Here is a 16,395-nt window from a genome sequence, read left to right as displayed (position 1 = left end):
AGAGTCCGAGATGACAGGTGCAAGACCCTGCAGTTGTCAATATTGTTTTGGCATTCAATGGATATTTGCTGACATGCTTGAATAGCTGTTGAAATTTAGGTTAAATCCTGCTCAGGGGGGCTGTGGGGATTGCAATCCATCAAGCTGAAGCAATTTGGATAAGAGAAGGCAGAAGGAAGCAGTTCTGACTATGAGAAGCCAGGTAGTCCAAGGCAGTTTCCATTGGAGATTCAATCCCCTTTTCTGCAGTCATGGGATTGTTGTCTATCACATGACGGTGTATGTTTTCATTCCACAGAGTGGGAAGTGACGGAGACAGGGTGTTTGTGTTACTGTGTTCCGTGAAGTGGGATTATTGTCCTTTGATCTCTCTCTTTGCTGTCTGATGAGAAAAAGGAAGGAGCTTAGTCAGAATACTCTGAGTGTTTTACATGTAAATAAAGTAGATTAGCCAAAATGCTGTGTTGCTGAGGTCTGTTACGCAAGCTGTGAAGACTGTGGAGGCTGTGAAGTGTGCTGATGTCTTTTGGCATCAATTGCTGTGATGTTCGGGCAGAAGAAAGCTTTTGAAGCTCCTGAACGATCGACCAGGAGGGAGAGAACATGCCAGTCGGGCATGTGTCTCTGCCAGGGTACCACACGAGAGTAGGATGGCTCCTAACAGTTTTTCCCCAAACTGGTATACCCCAGATGATCTGGACTACAATTCCCATTCCTGCCAGACAACATGGCCAATGGCCAGGGATGGTGGGACCTGCAGTTCAAAACAGCTGGAGGACAGTAGGTTGCAGAAGACTGGCCTAGCAGCATGAGCCACACCCCACTAAAGACATATATCCCATTGGTGGCCACCCAGATCTCTCATAGTGGTCACCCACATGCCATATTGGGAAGCCCACAAGGACTTTAGAGCAACACCAACTCTCCCCACTTGTGGTTCCTAGCAACTGGTATTCAGAGACATACTGCCTCCAATAGTGGAGGTAACAAGTGAATAATAATAATAATAATAATAATAATAATAATAATAATAATAATAATAATTTGTGGTACCCACATGCACATGACAACTTCTCACTCTCCCTGTTGAACGTTGTAAAAATCCTTAAAAAATAAGGTATGATGATACAGGAGGACAACCTCACCCTGGCATTAAACTTTGAACCGATCCTTTCATCAAGGCAAGATCTGGAGGACCAGCAGTTCCCCAACTCTGCTTCTTTCCAACCATTACACCACACTGCCTCTGATCAGCCTTGAGCTCCAGGAAACAGGATTTCAAATGTGTGGGGCAGACTTCAAGAACGTGTCTTCCACTGTACATCAGTCGATGTCTCCGGGGTTGCTGGCTCAAATATATTTTCAAAACAAAGAGTGGTTAAAAATCAAATCTTCTGCACTGCATGAAAACATGACAGCTGAGAATTGCAAACATCTATCATGTCTGGAGAGAATGCAATGAAGAAATGACGGTCCTCAAATCAGAAATTCCTGTTGGTGACCTTTATAAGAAAAGACTCTGCAGCCAGCTGGACGCCTGAAATTTTAAGTGGTTCAGTACTGTATGTATTGATGCTAATACTAGGGAAGACCAAATTATGTACATTCTTCAGCTCTCTGAATACCTAACCACACTGTAATTGGGCTGGTGTAGGGAGGAAATACTTTGTTCAAGCTGCACCCCTCATGCTTGGGGTCTCATTATTTTTTTTGCTATGCAGAGGAAAGAAACATAGTTCACTGAGACAGCTCTCTGTGAAAGATGTTGTGTCTGCCCCCTGCCCTTATTATTCAATGTCCTAAAGGTATAGACGCGGGTGGCGCTGTGGGTAAAACCTCAGTGCCTAGGACTTGCCAATCAGAAGGTCGGCGGTTCGAATCCCCGCGGCTGGGTGTACTCCCGTTGCTCAGTCCCAGCGCCTGCCAACCTAGCAGTTCGAAAGCACCCCCGGGTGCAAGTAGATAAATAGGGACCGCTTACTAGCGGGAAGGTAAACGGCATTTCCGTGTGCGGCTCTGGCTCACCAGAGCAGCTTCGTCACCCTGGCCACGTGACCCGGAAGTGTCTGCGTACGGCGCCGGCTCCCGGCCTATAGAGTGAGATGAGCGCACAACCCTAGAGTCTGTCAAGACTGGCCCGTACGGGCAGGGGTACCTTTACCTTTACCTTTAAATGTATAGAACTGAACTTCCACATCAGGGCAGAGGAAGCTGTGTGCTCTTTCCCTCTTCTGACCTATATTCTTTATTTAAATATGGAACAGCCATTTAAAAAGGGTCTCTAATGGGCCAGAATGAGGAAGAAATAATGGCGGAATGAGCCATCATCCAACAAAAAAAGTGCTTTGCAAGAAAGGTATACAAATATAATATTCCCAGTCCTAAATTGAAATCCAAATCATTCCTTCTTGGTGGCTTGCTAAGGGTAAAACAAAATTGGTGTAATTTACAGCTGTTTTTCTGCACAGCTTGAGGTAGTAAGCAGAGGAGAGACGGTTCTGTAAGAGAGTGTAGAGAGGGTCTGTGATCTTTTCAGCAAACCTATCACCCCAAGGCAAGCAGCAACCCTGCTCTTGTGCATGTGGGTAGGGCCATTGCTCAGTGGCAGAGCATCTGCTTTGCAAACAGAATGTCCTGGGTTCAAACCCCAACATCTCCAGGTAAGACTGGGAATGCCCTGTCAGAAACCCTGGAGAGTTGCTTCCAGTCAGTGAGCTAGATGGATTCAGTATAATCTTTCCACATTTCTGTGTATAAAGCAGAGTGTGGACAGGCTGCCAAAGGCATTCTAACTGCCTATGCTGAGCTCACAAGTGCTGAGTCCATACCACTGGGTATCAGTCTCCCACCCCCCTCAGTTGGTCCATTGGGTGGCAGCCACAGCAGGGGTGCCATGCAAGGGGTACTGGGGAGCTGAGCCCCCCCAAAAAAAAATCAAGGAAGGGACTGGACCCCCTCAATATTCTGCAACTGGGTGGGCCCTATCGGGCCCTCCTGCGCCTGCGATGGGTCCCATCGGTCCTTCTTCCACTGTGTGATGCCACCCCACCCCCCAAAGTTGGGTGGAACCAGGCACATGTGAGTCACAATAATGTAGTTTGGGGGCTCAGCACAGGGTGTGTGTGAAGGCTAAAGTACCACCTGAGACCTCCCTCTCCCATTCTGCAACACAGGGCTTGGGGACCTTTTTTCATTCCAAAGACTGAATTCCCTTCTGAGCAACTTTCTGCAGACCACATTCCAGTGATGGGTGGGTCCAGAAGCAAAAGTGGGCAAAGCAATGAATGTAGATTTTATTTTTGTACCATGAGCTGGCTTCTGCAGACACACACACTCCTGCCTGTCCTCCATTTTGACAGGCCAGAGGTATGACCAGTGATGGGAGATACAGTAGGCTAGTTTCTACACACACCTCTGTCTACGTAAGCAAGAAGCATTATCGGAGTTTGAAGGCATATTTCAGCCAGGCATAAACACTCAAGGAGGATGCAAAGCAAGGTTGGAGAGAGGTGTAGTCTAGGGAAAGTAGATGAAGATAAGCAAGGTGTTTGCCCTGGAGAGACTCCCATGGGTCAGATAGGGAGTCCTGGATGGTTTCCAGGCTTGCAGTTCCCCATCTCTGATCTAAGGCAACTTTCAGAAAGTTCATCCGCCTCTACTGAATAGGCAAACAGACCCACAATGATATGTCTGCTTTGGGATATTAGCAATACTAGTCCTTGGCTTCCTTGTCTAGTCGCTCCTGCCAACAAGAAAGGGTGCCATTTGTGCCATTGGCTCCCCTGGATGCAGTTGAAGCATCACAAATATAATGAGCATTATCATTGCAGTCACTGGGGATCTGAACCAGGCAACTTCTTCATGGCTAGAACGTGAAGGAAATTTCAATATGCTGCCGACATAAAGCTTCTGTAGCTTTCCCAGAAATCTTCTCCTCATCCCGCCGGGGACAACTGCGACACAAATGTTATTTGTCCTTCCCTGGAGACCCATCTCAGCCCCGAAAGCTGGGTCGTTGGGACTTTGTTTACAAGCCAGGAATAATGAAGGCTGCTGGCAGGAAGGATGTGCTGCTGAGGATGCAGTTGCCAACTGGTTGGTGTTTTCCCTCATCCTGGACCAGCCACATGCACAACAAAATGGCCAGCTTTAAATCTGGCACATTAGCATGAATTGTGGAAATGCTAATTTAAGTTGGCACTGGCTTGCTCGCCACCCCTCAATTGGATGTGATGATAAACTTCACGGGTTATTTCATAACATTCCAGGATTCTGTTCTTACACAGATGCCGATAGGAAGCCCACAAGCAAGATGCAAGTGCAAGAGCATTTAGATCCAGCTGGCTTGAAAACAACCAGAACCACCACCACCCAGTTCAGGAAATAAGTTCACTTATTTCCAAGCAAGATCGAACATCAAAATGAATACAATGGCGATGGCTATCTCACCTTGGGAACTCCCATGCAGAGCTTGACGGTGATATATTGAGAGCCAGCTGAACCTATGCCAAAAAATGAGTGAAGTTGAGTGGGGGGAGCACTGGGGGTGGCTCAGGTAACAGTAAGCGGGTGGTGATGTGGTCTAAACCACTAAGCCTCTTGCTGATCAGAAGGTCAGTGGTTTGAATCCTTGTGACGGGGTGAGCTCCCGTTGCTCTGTCCCAGCTCCTGCCAACCTAGCAGTTCGAAAGCACACCAGTGCAAGTAGATAAATAGGTACTGCTGTGGCAGGAAGGTAAATGGTGTTTCCATGCAGTCTGGTTTCCGTCACGGTGTTCCATTGCGCCAGAAGCAGTTTAGTCATTCTGGCCACATGGCCCAGAAAGCTGTCTGTGGACAAACACCAGCTCCCTTGGCCTGAAAGTGAGATGAGCGCTGCAGCCCCATAGTCACCTTTGACTTGACTTAACCGTCCAGTGGTCCTTTACCTTTGTGTACCTTGGGGCTGGCTCAGCTGGGGATCAGGAGCCTTCCCACTCCCCTGCTGAGTTGCACAAAGCTCCTGCCACTCACCTGCTACCAAAAAAAATATATATAAAAAAATCCCAGACAGTTTAGCAAACTTTTTTTTCTTTTAAAAAAAACAACCTAGACCCAAATTCCCCCCTCCACCCAAAAAGAGGATGTTTCTGGGAAAATCCGGACATATGACAGCCCTACTTCAGAATACAAAACAGAGACCATCTTGGCTGTGAGACCTGGAAGACCTGCTCACTGCCTTGCAGACCTTTCCCCACCTGGTCCCGACTGACTCCAGCTACAAACACTGAGGTTGCTGAAAAGGCTAGAGACCATCTTGGCTGTCTCTTAGGGCAGACCCAGGTCATTGAGCCTGAACTTCTACAGCCACTGCCTGCCATGAACCACCATTGGTAGGATGGGCAGCAACAGCAGCAGATATGTTCAATGCTTGTGATCATATTTTATTCTCTTGTTAGTTTGCTATTTAAAAGTGCATTTTATATTTGACTTCCTTTAGCAATATTTTCTTTTACAATTGTAGAGTTGGAAGGTGAAATGCAAGAATCTCAACATGGGGTATCCTATCCAATGTGAAATCATTCCAGACTCTGCTTAGCTTTGCAAATGTGCTAGCAGTTTTATTGCTGTACCACTAGGAGGATGTTTAAAATATATATATTTTTTTAAAAATAGTTAATTTTGCTGTGTTAAATGTGCATTCTGTAGCTGAGCTCTTTCGTAAAGTTTTATTTTGAAATGGTTAAGATAATTTTTTAGTTTCCTGTTAATTATGTTGCTTTGGTTGTATACTATATATTTGAATTTCTTCAGTAATATTTTATTCTGGATTGCTCTATTCTGATGTTTTTATGTGCCGTAAACCACTTTCAGATTTTTTTCCTTAAAAATATAAAGTGGTACAGTGGTACCTCGGGTTAAGAACTTAATTTGTTCTGGAGGTCCGTTCTTAACCTGAAACTGCTCTTAACCTGAGGTACCACTTTAGCTAATGGGGCTTCCCGCTGCTGCCGCACCGCCAGAGCACAATTTCTGTTCTCAGCCTAAAGCAAAGTTCTTAACCTGAGGTACTATTTCTGGGTTAGTGGAGTCTGTAACCTGAAGTGTCTGTAATCTGAGGTACCACTGTATAGAAATGAAATGAAATGAAGAAGAAGAAAGCAGATGCTCACTCACTGAATTACAGTCCTTCCAATCAGTGTTTGCACAAGCAGCCAAGCAGCCAGAAGGCCCCCCCCCCCATGTCCCAGCCTCTTCTCTGAGATATATGCTCCAAGACAACCTGCTCTCCAGGATCTCATCTCTGCTACTGCACAATTCTCAGACCATGGCAGGTTAATGGGAGAAGAACCCAGTGGTTAAACAAATGGGGTTTAGCCTGAAATTTCGCCCTGGAGAAAACCTCCAGTGGGCACAACTGAAGCTCTAAGGTCGTCCCCCCCCCCCAATCTGCAATGAGCCTGGCCTGCCCAACCACCCTTCTCCATAGCTCCAAATCAATTTCACTTTTGGCTTTGAAGTCTCCCTCCTGTGACTCCTTGGCTGTAGGGGGCTCCCTCCATCCCTCCAGGGCTCCTTGTCTGGGGCAGCTATTTTTCTCTCCCCCAGAACATGGCCACTCTGATCTGTAAGTGTGGTGCTTTTCCTGGTGTGGTGCGGAGAACAGGGAAATTAGACATGGAGAACAGGGGTTGGAAAGCAAGGAAGATCTTTATTTTCTGTTGCAACAGAGTTCCCTCCCCCTTGCAAGGAGCACCCTGAACAAAGGTGTGTAACAACTTTTAAATACTTTAGAAATACATAAACAGTTTATTTAATGTCTAAAAACAATTACTAATTTCCCAACCCCTCTAGATATGTAACAGAACCTTAGGAAAACATTAGGATTGCAATGGAAAGGCACTTTGTTCTTGCAATTAGACACACAAAAAGCATTTCTTTGCCTTATACGGCACCAAAAATGACTACAAAAGTATAATTTCCTGAAATGAGTAACCAAACAGAAATAAAATTGAAAGGAATGCCATTGAAGGAAGCTTACTCGGGAGTAAATTCATCTATTTGTAAGTGTGCTGCTTGAAAAAGTTTGCACAGAAAAAAGAAGAGAGGTGGCAAAAAGCCTCAAAGAGACTAATTTTTATTTATTTATTTTTAAAGGAAATCTGAGAGTCTTGTGTGGCCTTTTAACAATCCTGTAACCAAATATGCTGCACACAGAAGCTGTACTTTTGACAAACAGTTTACTTTTACTGGAAGGGACCATCATTTTCCCTGTGGTCATACAGTCATAATACTTACTAGGATTCCTCAAATGATCTTTTTACTCTCTGCCTACTTTTATGCCCTTTAGGAATAAATGTGGTGAGGAGTTGTGTGAGCATATGCATGCAAATGCACATGGGAGGTAGGGCAAACTGAGTCTTTGACCTGAGTGAAAGAAAGTCCAGTTTCGCCACTGGAAGAAGCCTGGGGGCTTGCGAAAGGGGTGAGGAATAAGGGAGAGGCAAGGCGAGAATGTGGGCTTGTAAGGCATTGGAAGGTGTGCAGAAAGTACAGTTCAGCAAATGTCACCGTGACCTTTCAAGCACCATGCAAACAAGAAAGATCAGAGTGGATTTGAATCGATAGGTTTTAAGTGATCATGGTTTTTGTGGCTGTGGGCACTCTCCTTCAACACACTCGCTTCCCAGCTTCAGAGGAAAGGAATTTGATTTAAAGGAGCTCAGGTTCCCACTTTGATTCTGTTATGTACTGAAGTTCTCACCCTGGGCCAGCAGGGGGATACAGTAGATAGTTTTCACTCAGGTCCACATATGCAAATAAGGGATTGAAAGTGACGTTCAGTGATTGGATAGTTACAGAGAATGGTTACTGTTGCGTTCTAGTGGAGCTCTATATAAGCAGGCTGGCTGAACCCTTCAGTTCAGTTCTGTTCTGGCCTGTTAATAAACAAGAGCTGTTTGAAGAATCACTGTGTCATCTGATATGTTCACCCACAACTTAACAGATTCCCATGCAGTTCTATTGGCCAAAGCTTAGGGAGTCGCAAATGGAACAAGCAGCCACCCACTTCTGAATGGCTTCCACTTGCCAGCACACAGATATGGACAGGTGCACTTTTCATTGACAGAATCCATGATGCAGCAAAGCTGTGGACAAAAGACGTTGGCACAAATGCCCAGGGCCTTTATTTCAAACTTAACAATTAATGATAGCAATGAAATGGCAATACAAAAGGAACCACCTGGAATAATTTATTATTTGTACCCCGCACCAGTCACTCTGGGAGGCTTACAGCCTATATAAAAACAAAGTAAATCATTAAGCCTTAAAAAGCTTCTCTATACAGTCGTACCTCGGAAGTGGAATGGAATCCATTCCGGAAGTCCGCTCGACTTCCAAAACATTTGAAAACCAAAGTGCGGCTTCTGATTGGCTGAAGGAAGCTGCTGCAGCCAATCAGAAGCCGTGGAAGCCCCATCGGACGTTCGGCTTCCAGAAATAGTTCACAAACCAGAACAGTCACTTCCAGGTTTGTGTCGTTCAGGAGCCAAAATGTTAGGGAACTAATCTGTTCGATTTCCAAGGTACGAATGTACAGGAGCTGACTTCAGATGTTTCCTAAATGTTGTATATTATCTCTTCAACATCTGATGGGAGGACATTCCACAGGGTGGGCGCCACTACCAAGAAGGCCCTCTGACCTCTGTCTGGAATACTGGTTCTCCAAATGCCCCTGGATATACTATGTTTAACTGTTGGCATTCGTCTGTCTCGAGAGACAATGCAAGAGTACAACTTGGGGGTAAAGTCAAGGGCTGGATTTAGGTTTGATGAGGCCCTAAACTACTGAAGGTAATGGGGCCCTTTATATGTCCAGCTGTCCTTTGTTAACAACATTTTTTTTTTAAAAAAAAATACCTTTGTTAACAACAAATTGTCACTGCTTTTTGTGTTGAATATATGCTATATGGTAATTTATGGACCTAATAGGTATCTAAATCCATTCGTACACATTGCCATGCAACCAGTCCATGCAGAATGTAGGTACCCCATATATAGAAATGAGCAAACCAGTTATATTCTAGCAGGCAGGGCCCATTACATCATAGGAGCCTACACAACACAAAACACTGTTGCTGTATGTAGGTTATATATATTGGAAATGGACATCCAGGTTTTTTCCCTTAAAATTTTTTTGGGGGCCCCAAGAGAGTGGGGCCCTAAGCTATAGCATAGCTTGTTTAGCTTATATGTAAATCGGTATACGTAAAGTCAAACCATTAGAATGGTTGTAGAAACCAATATAGGATTGATATGTTTTATTACAGCTGGGGTAGTTGGGGGTGTCTGGTGCCCCTCCCAGCTCTCATTCCCCCTATGGTCACTGCTGTGGGTACATAACCCATCTGTCTGTCTCTGGGCACTGTGGTTGTCTGCAAGGAATTCCCACACAGCAGGGTTAATGTTGCCTGCCTTCATGTTTAAATAAATACATAAATCAGCCCCTACATTATGGTCTGACCATGAAATCCAAGCTACCATCTCTCAACCTATCTTACCTCACAGGATTGCTGTAGGGTTTGAATGAGGAAGGGGAGAACTAAGTATGCCACTTTGAGTTCCTTGGAGAAAGAAAGTGGGATATAAATGCAATAATAAAAAAGTAAACTTCCATTACTGAATATATGAACCTAAATTAGTTCGCGGCAGCTAAAAAAGCCAATGCAATTCTGGGCTGCATCAATAGGAGTATAGCATCTAGATCAAGGGAAGTAATAGTGCCACTGTATTCTGCTCTGGTCAGACCTCACCTGGAGTACTGTGTCCAGTTCTGGGCACCACAGTTCAAGAAGGACACTGACAAACTGGAACGTGTCCAGAGGAGGGCAACCAAAATGGTCAAAGGCCTGGAAACGATGCCTTATGAGGAACGGCTAAGGGAGCTGGGCATGTTTAGCCTGGAGAAGAGGAGGTTAAGGGGTGATATGATAGCCATGTTCAAATATATAAAAGGATGTCACATAGAGGAGGGAGAAAGGTTGTTTTCTGCTGCTCCAGAGAAGCGGACACGGAGCAATGGATCCAAACTACAAGAAAGAAGATTCCACCTAAACATTAGGAAGAACTTCCTGACAGTAAGAGCTGTTTGACAGTGGAATTTGCTGCCAAGGAGTGTGGTGGAGTCTCCTTCTTTGGAGGTCTTTAAGCAGAGGCTTGACAACCATATGTCAGGAGTGCTCTGATGGTGTTTCCTGCTTGGCAGGGGGTTGGACTCGATGGCCCTTGTGGTCTCTTCCAACTCTATGATTCTATGATTCTAGTCATGTCTATTAATTTCAATGAGTCTGCTCAGAGTATGACTGACACCCGTTTACAACCCTATGTTCTGATTCAATATAAGGTAGGTCCGGGGAATTGCTAGAGCTTTCGTCCCCACCCTTTGACACCCAGCAGTATGTGAGTACTGCTGAGAAGACCATTTAAAGGCTGTAAATGGCATTAAGGTCATAAAGACGAAAGGGCCCAGATTAAAGACATCGTACAATTTTATGGAAAGATGTGAAAACAGCAGTTTTACAACCTACTTTTGATTATGGAATTTTATGGCACGCCAACACAAACTGTCCTCACTGCAGGAGTACAAAGGCTCTTCTGCTGACAGATTGGGATCGCCTTCAATATGTGTTTCGATGACCTGCACTGCAGCCACACACAGTTTTTCTCTTATTCTCACAATGCTAGAACTCATAGACATCCAATGAAGCTGGAGGTTGGAAGATGGCCACCAGTATAGATGTGTTAGCTATCTTCACAATTAAAAACAGGGTCAGCCGGTGTGGTGCTACAGCAGGTTTTCTTGGTCTACAGCTCTCAATCACCCTTGTCAGGATGGCCATTCATTTCATTGCCTGATGAAGTCTCCCTTCACTTGCAGCCCAAGATCATATGGTAGACTGCCACACTGGCTACTCTTGACTTCACACATGCAATGCTCCATCGTGTTTGAAGTCTCCTAAACCCACCCTGGCAGTAGCCAGGCTCTGCTTCATGAAGGCTTGCTTTCCCAGGACAGCCAGTAAGCTAACCATCTTGTAATTTCCTGGATAGTCCCCCTCCACACACATGTGGGATGTAAAGTTGCAGTCAAGTGCAACATTCCGACAGAGGACTAATGGCCTCCATGTTCTAACTGGTTGCTGTGACAACCAGTTTGTCGGCTGCTGGTAGTTTTGAAAGATAACTGCTCAGTTGCAGTCACCTCAGGATCAGCTTCCCTCTGGTATAGTTCGTTTGCTTGTTATGTAACCTAAGCCTGCCTTCAGGTACAGTTCTGTAAACCTGAATGAATCTGAGAGTAAAATAGCTTTATATTAACATGAATCAGATTCGTGTGTGTATTCTTTAAGAGGGATTCAAAGGGATTTTTATCCAGGAAGGCATCTTTATTAATAGAACTCAGACGAGTCAGCAACAAGCTGATCACTGTATAAACTAAAAAGGGGATTGTTTAACTGCTAAACTAAAGTAAACCTTACCACTACATACACATCCCCTTTTTAAAAATGGACTTACAGTACCTGTCAAACTTGGCCTATTGGGATGAGGAGATAACAGTCTGGTCTGCTGGAGTAAAAAGTCTCTCCACTCCTGACCTAAATAAATAAGATAAATTATCCATGAATGGCAAAGAGTCTGTCTTCCTGTGGAGTTTCAGCCACTGTTGCAGAGTGTTGCTGTGTCACAGTGCCTCCCATCACCCCCAAAGGGGAAAAAAAGCTTCTCAGTAGTTGCTGTCTGTAAATGGGCATCACTAGAGAGAGTGGGTGGGTTTCCATTGTTTCCCGTGGCTACTGCTTGTCCTTATTACTGAGATTGTACTGCAGAATTAGGAAAGGTGCAGAGAAGGGTAATGGGCACATTTAAAAGGTCTGGAGGGTTTTTCTGGGAGGAGAGGTTAGGGAAATTGGTTTGGGATTCATCAGGAAGCAGGAGATTAAGCACAGGCATGATTGAGATGTAAAATTCTGGCAGCGCGAGGCATTGTGGATGGCATGAATGGAACCTGAAAGAGCAGGATCTGGCAAGAAGCAAACAAATGAAACAAACAAAAAAGGCCTGTGTGTTGGGTTCAGCAAAGTCGCAGAGCCGTCCAGCTGTCATTCATCTGGCCCCTGGATGAAGAACCACCATGGGAATGGCATTTGAAATGTCTCTTGGCTTCCACCAGGAAAGCAATCTTGGCTGTGGCTGGTGCTGTGTTGAATATTTCTTGCATGTTTTCCCCTCCTGGAATATAAGAACATCAAAAGAGTGCCATTGCTGCTGCTGGATCGATGCAAACATCTGTCTAGTCCAGCATCCTGTCCACACACACAGTGAACAACAATATGCCTCTAGGAAGTCTGCAAGCAGGACAGGAGTGCAGTAGCACTCTCCTCACTTGTGAGCCCCAACAACTGATATTCATAGGATCATAAAATCATAGAATTGCAGAGTTGGATGGGACCCTGAGAACTATCTACTCCAACCCCCTTCAATACAGGACTGTGAACCTCAAAGGTGCCTGTGGCGATCGCATAGGGTCCCCGGACTTTTAACGGTCTATTGATCCCTGTGCTACCATTGTACTCACTTTCCTGCTGCCACCAACCCGTTACTCTCAGGTAAAACACTGAGTCCAGACTGTTGTTAAAATTGAACCAAATAAGCAAGTTTATTTTATAAGCATTAACAAGTTTATGGTTTCTCAGATAATATTCCTGTCAGTTTCTTAACTTTAGCTTCTTTACCGGCCTATACCTTCCTAATACCTTCTGACTGATTATCTCAACTCTTTGACTGACTCCTCTTAACAAATTCCCTCACTCTCTCACATCAGACTAGCCCAACCCACAGACTTATCCTCTCTGTCTCTTCTCTAACTCCAGACTGACTTCCCAAGAACTCTAACTCTAACTCCATCTCCTCCCCTTGGGTTCCCATGGGTTAGTCATTTTACAATTAGTTAACCCTTTCCTTATGAACCCAGTATGATGTCACACACGTAGGAGGGCAAATGCCACAGTGCCCCTCTGGAGGCTTCACCTGTGGCAATGAACCTGGCTAGCCTCCCCCCCCCCCGTAGCTACATCACTGCACGGAGGTAGAACATAACCATCATTCTCTGTGAATTTGTCTCATAGACTTATAGAGTTGGAAGGGACCCTGAGGATCATCTAGTCCAACCCCCTGCAAAGCAGGAATATGCAGCTGTCCCATACGGGGATCGAACCTGCAACATTGGCGTTATCAGCACCACGCTCTAACCAACTCTGCTATCCATCTGCTCACCCTCTTTTAAAGCAATTCAATGAATTCTCAATGAATAAGAAGAATTCTCAATGAATAAGGGGGGCAGGACTACATTTAAATATAATCAAAAGGGAGGGGAAAATAAATGTGTGGAATTCTCATTGGTGAGGTCTGTTTTTCATTCTTTGGTATGCTTACTGTTATGTATTCAGTGGTCTGTGTTTGCCTGAGCTTGAGTCTGGACTAAGGATTCCGAGCCCCTGTGTTCTGATTCGATACATGATATCCAATCACAGAACATTTCAGGATTTGGGCCACTGCCATTGGCCCTTAAACTCTTGAGTTATGATTTGCAGCTTGGGAGTTTAGATAGCCAATCACCTTGAGAGTGGCCGTGGCCCAAGCCTTCAGAAATGTATATAGGCAGTTGCTTTGCCCCTGTTGTCCAGTTCTGTTAGTTCAATAAAGGTTCTTTACTGTTTCTCAAAAAGCACTTAAGGAGGGTGGATGTGACCTAGGGTAAGTTCTGAGGACCAGAACTCCCTCCTTCTGAGGGAGACCTAGATGGCCACATAGGGTGCCTGAAGCTGAGGTTTCCCATCCCTGAACTAAAATGTAAGAGATGACACCTTGGTAAGGTAAACTCAGCCTTGTACTCACTGAAATTCTAAAGAAAACCTTAGATGTCCTGTGAATGAGGCAAAAGCAATGCAAGCCCCTTTTGTAAAGGGAGGGGGCTTCAGGGAACTTGGAGTAAAGGCTTTGACACCCTACATAGATGTGGCTTTGTGCCATGAGTCTGTGTGTCTCAATCTTTTTGAGCACCTGCTACTTGGAAGAGTTGCCTCTTCACCTCCAGTCCAGGCATAGCAAACTGTGAGGAGGAGGCTTTCAGTAATTGAATTTCTGTGCAGATTGTGGATAGGCTGAGCTTTTACGGATGGCATGGCTAACTGCTTCAATTTAGACTGAACAAATACACAGCTAATGTGCCATGAGTGTGATGCCCTGACGGGGGTGAAAGGGCTTCTGTAAAGACCTGCTCATCAGCAGCCCTCCCACTGCCAACGCCACATTATTCCGAGGAATGCTGATGAGCTTGGAAATGGATGCGCAGCTGGCAAACGCCCATGGCTGGCAGATTTCAATCAGTATAAAAGTCTGGTGGAGCCCAGGCTGGCCCAGGAATAGGCAATGCCTGCCTGATGCCCTCTGGCTTACTCCAGCCCATTTCCAGTGAGAAGCATTTCATGTTGCTGGCTGGAGGTGCAGGAAAATCACTCACGGCATGCACGTAGAACACTGCATCCAAAGCAATGGATTCGAATCACAAGAAAGGAGATTCTGATTAAACATTAGGAAGAATTTTTGGGTGGTAAGAGCTGTTTGATAGTGGAAGAGGCTACCTAAGAAGATGGTGGACTTTCCTTCCTTGGCGGTTTTAAAACAGTTGTTGGCTAGCCATCTGTCAGGGATTCTTTAGCTGCCATTCCTACATTGTAGGGGGTTGGACTTGACAACCATTTCCAGTTCTACAGTTCTATGATTCTATGAAGCACCGTGTCTGTCACAAAGCTTTGGCAGGCACAAACAGTATTGGTAGTATGACAGTCCAGACACCATCATGTGCACAAATCATTTTGAAAACACAATAAAAAGGGTGTTTGGAGGGGCCCACAGTCACCACGGGTGCCAGGATCAGTTTGCCTGTCTCTCCATTGTACAGCTAAGGCTCAAGCCTTCTCGCTGCCCTGTGCCAAACCAGCCTTGGTTTCTGTCTGTGGATCAGTGTGGTTCTGCTGCTCATAAAAGCAGCCCGAGGCTCCACCTAAGTCCTAAATCATGTCAGCAAAGGAGCCAGCCTCTAATGATAAAATATGATCATTGCCCCTGCCCCTTTTTCTGAGTCGGCAACATTGGAAGTTGCCTCGGCGTCAGCGTCTTCCTTGTTACAAATCTCTGCAACTAAGGGATGTGACAGGGCGCTGCACTTTACATATGAGAAGCACCTTCTGTAAATCCTGCCACATTAACCGCTGAGCTGTTTACTTTGACTTTCCTCTTTATTTACAGCCTTTCAGCAATGAGACCAGCCGAGAGTCGGGGAGATGAAGAGCCGAGCTATTCATTCTCAGTGTCAGCTTGTCCTAACATTTGGACATAGGAGAAAAAAACAAACTGTTGGGCTGTTGATTTCACTCTCTCTCTGGTTCTTGGTAGCTTTGTTTGAATTGGCACCGCACCGAAAGTTTTCCTTTTCCTTATTTGTTTCCTTGGCAAATGCGGGTGGAAGGAGGTGGGCAAATGGGGAGAAAATTGCAGTACTGCAAATCATCCTCTCATAAACTAAAGGGCACAGCTCAGTCGAGCTTCTTTTTTCCTTCCTTCCACATGACATGATTTTATTACTCATACAAATATTGAGGCACAAGATTGCCCAGTGTCACCAGTATATACAAATGTCTGGCTCATCTAAGACATTATAGAACATTTATTCTCAATAATGATGGAACTCACAAGTACAGAACACTTTTATTTTTACATATCTTTATCATTTATAAAGCAAATTCTTTGTATGAGGTATTCCTTTTTTTCATCCCTTTGGAGCTGTGCTCTATCTTTGTACTTTTGTCATTCCAGACCTTGATGCTTTACATTTTTTATTCTGTCTTTTCTTTCTTTCTGTTGTTTGCCCCTTTTGTTGTTATTAAATCAATAAAATCTGGACAGGGGTAGCCTAACTTGTGTAGTCTATGCTCTGGTAATCTCTAGGTTAGATTACTGCAATGTGTTATATGTAGCACTGTCTCTGAAAATATGGTAGTTTGGAAACTTCAGCTGGCATAGCATTTGACAGCCAGGTGTCGTACTGGGGCAAGATGATTTGAGCATATAATACTCAGCCTGGCCAAGCTGCACTGGCTGCCAGTTAGTGCCTGAGCCCATTTCCAAGTGCTGGTTTTGACCTATAGAGCCTTAAATGGCTCAGGACCTCAATATCCCAAGGACCACCTCTTCCCAATTTGAACTAATCTGAGGCCCTTCTTCATGTGCCCCCTGCACAAGACGTCTGGAGGGTGGTAACATGAGAATGGGTCTCTTCTGTGGTGGCTTCCCATT

Source organism: Podarcis bocagei (genome assembly GCF_964188305.1).
Source record: "Podarcis bocagei genome assembly, chromosome: 16".
Lineage (NCBI taxonomy): Eukaryota > Metazoa > Chordata > Lepidosauria > Squamata > Lacertidae > Podarcis > Podarcis bocagei.
The sequence above is the reverse complement of the archived record's forward strand: the minus strand, read 5'-3'. Positions refer to the sequence as shown.